The following is a 6,441-nucleotide window of genomic DNA, read 5'->3' as shown; positions in this document are numbered from 1 at the left end:
GGCTGTTGTATTAATTATAGTTTGGGATGGACTAATTCAAGTTCAAGTCGTATAGCTGTGGAAAAGATATGCAGAAATTCCTTCTAAAAAAATGATCACTCAGAAAGTGTCAACAAGTTGGGAAACCCGATGTGCACTCCAAAACTTGATTTATTGTAAAACTAGCTACGTCGCCCGGCTTTGCACGGCCCACCTTGAAAATAAAAGTTATGTCAAGTGACACATATTCAACAATCCACTTGACAAAACAACTTTGGCTTGAACAAAACAAAAAAAAAAGAAAAAAAGTCAGTAAAATTTTTCGACAGATTGTGGAAAAATAACCAAAAAGAAAACATTTTAAATCCCTCGATTACAGGAAAAGCCTCAAAACAAAAGCCAGAATTTTATTTCTTCATATTCGAGAAAAAAATGGCAACACATTTTTCTTCTCAATGATTTTCTTCATGCTACAAATTTTAACAAAAGCAGTGTTGCGGAAAGTTGAGACGAAGCACTGAATAATAATTTAAATGATGGAATGCCTTCGGAAAATAGGGATTTTATGTCAAAATCTAAGTATCACAATTAATAGTTCTTAATTGATGTCTCCACCAATTATTATCGGAGTTTAATGTTAATAACCAATCATAAAGACAGGAAAAGTATGAATCTATCAATACCTGGTTTGATGGTCAGTTCACTGGAGATCAGGAGAAGTAACTGGGTCATTCTCCAGAAAACGTAACTTTTGAATGCAAATATTTTTTTTCGAAACCTTTTGTTTTCTTTTTTTTTTTTTTCATTTTTACCTGAAAGAGCTACCTACTAGAAGTAACCATAAACAATGGCCCTGCTAAGTTCTCATAAATAAAAAAAGTTAAAAAAAATGCCTTGTTCACGGCAATAAAAAAAAGAAAAAACTTTTAATATTTAAAAATCGAGGCCAATTTAATATCAAAGTACAACCCAAATTCAAAATAATAGAATATCAGAGCTGTTTGAACAAAACTTGTCCCTGAGTCGGGAAAAATGAAAGCATGCAAGTTAAAAAAAGTAAAACTCGTTATTCATGAATGGATAAATCAATTTAAACAACTTTTCAGACATTTTTTAAACAAACTATGGATTATTAACACATTAGAAAAATAGATTTTTTATATGGGTCAAAAAATTAGAACAATCTATTCATTCAATATGCATTTTAAAAAGTAGCAAAAATATTTGCGTACCTGTTAACCAATAGTTTGTCACAAGTATGGAGCTTGGCACCCAGATAATTTTACACTCTTTTAAAAGCCTTTTATTATTCAAAATGGGTTGTCAAGGTGATATATAGTCGGGAGGGGGGGGACATATAGGGTGATATATAGGGATGAGTATAGGGAAGGTGATATTTAAGGGAAAAACGAAGTTACATATTGTACCATTTCTGAAAGTTAAGACAAAAATTGTCCTACTCAATTCAAATGATCGTTTTACAATCTATGGTGTGTAAGATTTTAAAGGAATGTAGAAGGACTAACCAACTAAAAAGTAGCCGAAGTAAACGAGGTAGAAAAAACTGTAACACCTGGCAGAGATGAACCCAAATTAAAGTAAGTCATCCAAAATAATCATTGAAAATGCTTCTAACGTCCATAAGTGTTGGACAGAATGTATAATTATCTTATCCACGCCAACTGCACTTGGATGGTTGCATAAACTGCAGCTTTAATTGCGGATCTACGAAGTAAGACTAAAGATAAACATGAAGCAGAAACATGCACGATTCTCTTGGAGCAAGCAAAGATAATCTCATACAGGGGCAACAAGGTTAGAAAAGTATTATATTCAGCGTTTAATTTTTTTTTTTTTAGTATCTGTGAATAAAAAAGGTGTTTGGGTTTGACGCTTAAAAAGAAAAGCTTATGAGAAATCTTGTGTAAGACGTTCTATTAAATTTGACACATCCTTTTTGGTTTGTGGGTGCATGAGGGCTGGTGGAATTGGGAAATTGTATATATCTTAAAATAAAACAATGAGTAGCTTCCGCTATTTATCAATAATACTGCATTATACTTCATCTGAGGTACAACAGTTACACTTTTAGTGACTCATTTTTATCTTTCAGCAAGATTCTACTCTGTATCATGTCTCTAAATTGACTCATAGATTTTAAACAGAAAGAAGAATTTTTACATTACACTGCTCAAGCAACTCTACTAATCTCAATACGATCAAGAATTTGTGGTACCATCAAATCTAAAGAAAGCAGTTCAAGATCTGGTGCCCGCCAACAAAATTGAACTCTTTGCCGCATTGAAGGGTATGGAAACAGTGTCAGAAACAATTAATGTAAACAGGTGGTAAGATCCGTGTCTGAAAGGATTAAAGCATTGAATCCAGCAAAAAATGACGCATTCTAGCATTGATATTGTTTCTTTTGAAAGTGTTTTCCCCTTGTTTAACCTGAATATTCTAATTTTTTGACTCAATGTAAATCTTCATCACTATAAACTTTTGGATTATTCTGTCTAAAAATATTTTTAATTGAGTATATTTGAAATGAAATGCACACTTTAAGGTCTAAGAAAGGTGGCACGTTCATTTAAATACCTAATTTGCACTTATATTTGGTTAGAATAAACTTTTTTCCAAAAAGTGAGGAGTATTCTATTATTTTGAATTTTGGTTGTAGTAATTTTGTTAATTGTGCAAACCATCAGCTATTTTAATGATTAGTGGGAATATAATATTAAGCTCTCTTAATTAAAGTGTGGCTTAATTAGTAGTTTCAAATGGTGTGTTTAAAAATAGTATTTAGTAAATTTGAGGATATACTGGCAATTTATAATTTTGGTAGAATGCCTATTATTGATGTATTTCCCCCTCCATCATTTATTTTCACCTTAGAAATAATGACATTGATAACGTCGGTCACGGAAATGAGGAATTTTCCATCAATATAGGCCTAATAGATACATTTTTCAGGGAATTTTTTTTTTCTTCGTTGCTATAATCTGCACATGTTAAGCATATGAAAACATGTTCACTTCTTTTTTTACATTAGTTTACATCCCTGAAATTCAAGTTCAGGGAGGTGAAAATTCAGAATAACTACACTAAGTTTTTTAAGCAAAATCTATCTTGTTTTTCAACAAAAATCTCACAACTTCAACTATGGCTAAAAATAAACAAGGGGGCTCCTTTCTATCCTGGAAAATAAAATTTGATGTTATTTCTGCCACATGTTAATGAGGAATGGCATTTTGTGTTTAGGATGCGGAGGTGAGAATTTATTGTGTGACATGACTCCTTCTCCTACTAAAACCAACTAAAACACAATTTTAAAAAAGTAAATATACTTAAAACAATTAGTATCTGAGACACCTGTGAAAGTAATAATGAATAAATAAGCATCCACTTTTAATTAAACAAGTTATTAAGCCCGGTAGCAGAAACTGCGAGACGCGCGTCCGTCGCAGATTTTTCAGCAGCTTCCAGACAATTTTAACAAAAGAACAAAAAGAAAGAAAGAATAAATAAATAAAATTAAAAAATAAAAAAAAATACAACTTGGCAAAGATCGTTTAGAGATCATTTTTTGACCAGAAAGTCGATGGATGCTTTCAGCATATCAGCTAGAAACATAGTCGCCATATTTGGTCATTCACAAGATTCAAAAACGAAGCAGAATTGGATGTTTTATTTAACAGCAAACTAATGAAAATAACTTAAAATGTGCATCAAATCGTTTTATTTTTATTTTTTAAAGTAATTTTCTAGAGAAATGAAAAGTTTTAGATTTAAAATTTCACCTTATCCTCATTGCTTTGAACATAAAAGCGCTAAAAACTTGACAACTAAAGTGTAATCTCATGAAGATTTTTATTTTTAAATTATTTTTTTGCAACAAATTCAAAAATTTATATCTTAATTTTCGGCGTAGTCGCCATGTTTGGTCACTCCCAAGATGTTGGTACGCAAGACTTGGTAAGTGCCTACGTTTTCATAAACATAATTGAATGTTTATTGCAATGCAAACTGCTGAAAATTATGCAAAATATGCCATTTTTTCGAATAATTCTTAATTGCTGTCTTAAAAAATGCAAAATTTTATCTTCAGAATGTTATCTTATCTTCATTGCTTTAAAAGCTAATGTGCTAAAAACTGACTATTTTATCTAAGTTGTAGTTTTTTAAGGATTTTGAATTTTTTTCTATTTTTATGTTACAAATTCAGAAATCCATTTAGAATCATGCATTTTTCTCGTTGACACCATGTTTGGTCATTTGCAAGATGGAAATAGACGAGACTATTACTTCCCTAAGTTTCCAAAAACAGAATTTGATGTTTACCTCAATACAAACTATTGAAGATTACACATAACGTACAATAAATCATGTTTCTTTTTAAATGATTTTCATAAAAAATGAATTATTACCTGCACAATTGTATTTGCATTGGAAGCTTTGCTACAAACTGAAACATTCATCTAAAATGCAGTTTCCTGCCAACTTCTCATTTACTAATTTATTTATTGATTTATTTTTTTGAAAAAAAATTCAAAAACCTATTTTAACTTAAATTTTCCACATTTATATAAATATGTATTGAATAATTGCTTTTCATAGTGCGCAGAGTTCTATTTATTTTTATGAAAGTAGTAAAAATTGTCCCCCCCCCTTTTTTTTTTACTTTAAAACGCAACGACAGTGGTGGCCACTAAGTTTTTCAGGTCTAGTGGCCACTGGCCAGTTGTAAAATTTCTGAGTCTTGACCTTTACTTGTGTATTTTATGAAAACTTAAAATGATTAAAACTGATAATAATGCTGCAGATTATTTTCAACTGTTCAAAATAGTGTCACAGACTGGCTAGAAAGTTTCTACTACTGTTTTATTAAGCAACATAAACAGTCACACCAGGTGTGTGACATGCCACAGAGGTGAGAATTCACACGTTGTGAACCAAATATATACTAAAACTAGAGGACCCGACAGACGTTGTTCTGTTCAAACTTTGTAAATTGAAAAGTTAAAAAATTTCAATAAACTATCAAGTGTTTGAACCGTTTTGTTGAAAAAAATAAATAAAAAGAAAATGTTTTAAGCTGCTTGGTGTCAGAAAGCGTATAGTATTTATTACAACTTGATTTATCTAATGCTCCCTGAGCAGTTGCTTTATTAACTTTTTTCTCCTGTACTTGATGATGACACTTGTACTTGACTCCTTCAGCCATACTCAAAGAATAAAAAGCGTCCTCGGATTAAGTGTAAAAAACTAACTCTCCATCTTGAACAAACGGGAAATCCCACTGCAACATCCACCATATGAAAAAGAACAAAACAATCAAAAGGATATCATTTAAAAAAATTATTATCATTGTTGCACAGTTAGGGTTACCACAGCAAAGTGTCGGAGTTTGCCAAATTTACCGAAAAAAGTATTTTATTTAATAAACAATTCACATGTGGCGCCAAGAATTGCTCACAGTGAACAATCACCAAACGCGATAACTCGCCAGAAAAGACAACCACTTAAACGCGCTCCGATCCAAAATGACTAATCTTAAACTGATACGTCGGCTCCTACATATAGGGGCCTTAGGAGAACCTAAATTAAAACCTAATTTTTTTTTAACCGTTGCAGTTCATTTGCAATTTTCCAATGTCTCCATTAGTAATGTTTTGTGTAACTTGTTTGGGCTACTAACAAAATGTTTCGACTTTCTACACCCTATCCCATTCACCTGCTAAAATCCTTCTCACGTTTTCTGTCGCCAAAATTATTTCTAAAAATACTTTTTATCGCTTTTCTGGCGATCCTGTGGTCTTCTATAAGTGGTGCCCAACCTTTTTTTGCCTGAGGGCCGTACCTCATATTCAAATCACTCTCGCATTAGAGAACACACGTAAAATTTCAAAATATGTCATCCTTTTGTAAATAACATGGAAAACAAAAAGCAAATTACAAACCAATACTTGTTGTTATCTCATTACTGGATACCTATTTTAATAAAACCATGTATTTCAAAAACCGATTTCTGAATATTTGGCACCAAATTGGAGTCATTGTCACTAATAGTGCTTTAAGATTTGTAGCATTAAACAAAACAGCAAGCCATAAGAATCAGCTTCTTGGGTCGAATGTGGCTCGCAGGCCATAGGTTGGGCACCACTGTTCTATAACATCCCCATCGGGATTGAGGTGCATGTCCCCGGGGTACGTTCGATTTTTGTGCCAAGTTTCAGGGCTGTAGGTGCTATGGGGTCTTCTAGCCATCGAGTACAAACAAAGAAAGAAACACTGTCACTAATGATTAAGTTATCCGAAATATAAAACATCACTAAGGATACTTAACTTACTTCAATATGAGATTTTAAATTGTGTGCGGATGACATTGATACCGCAAGCTTTTTACTTAAAAGTTGAAACAAAAAAAAAATTAGTTTTCATACTTTTCTGTAACAGTAATGT

The sequence above is a fragment of the Uloborus diversus genome, chromosome 5, assembly GCF_026930045.1.
Source record: "Uloborus diversus isolate 005 chromosome 5, Udiv.v.3.1, whole genome shotgun sequence".
Classification (NCBI taxonomy): Eukaryota; Metazoa; Arthropoda; class Arachnida; order Araneae; family Uloboridae; genus Uloborus; species Uloborus diversus.
This window is presented reverse-complemented; position numbering follows the sequence as displayed.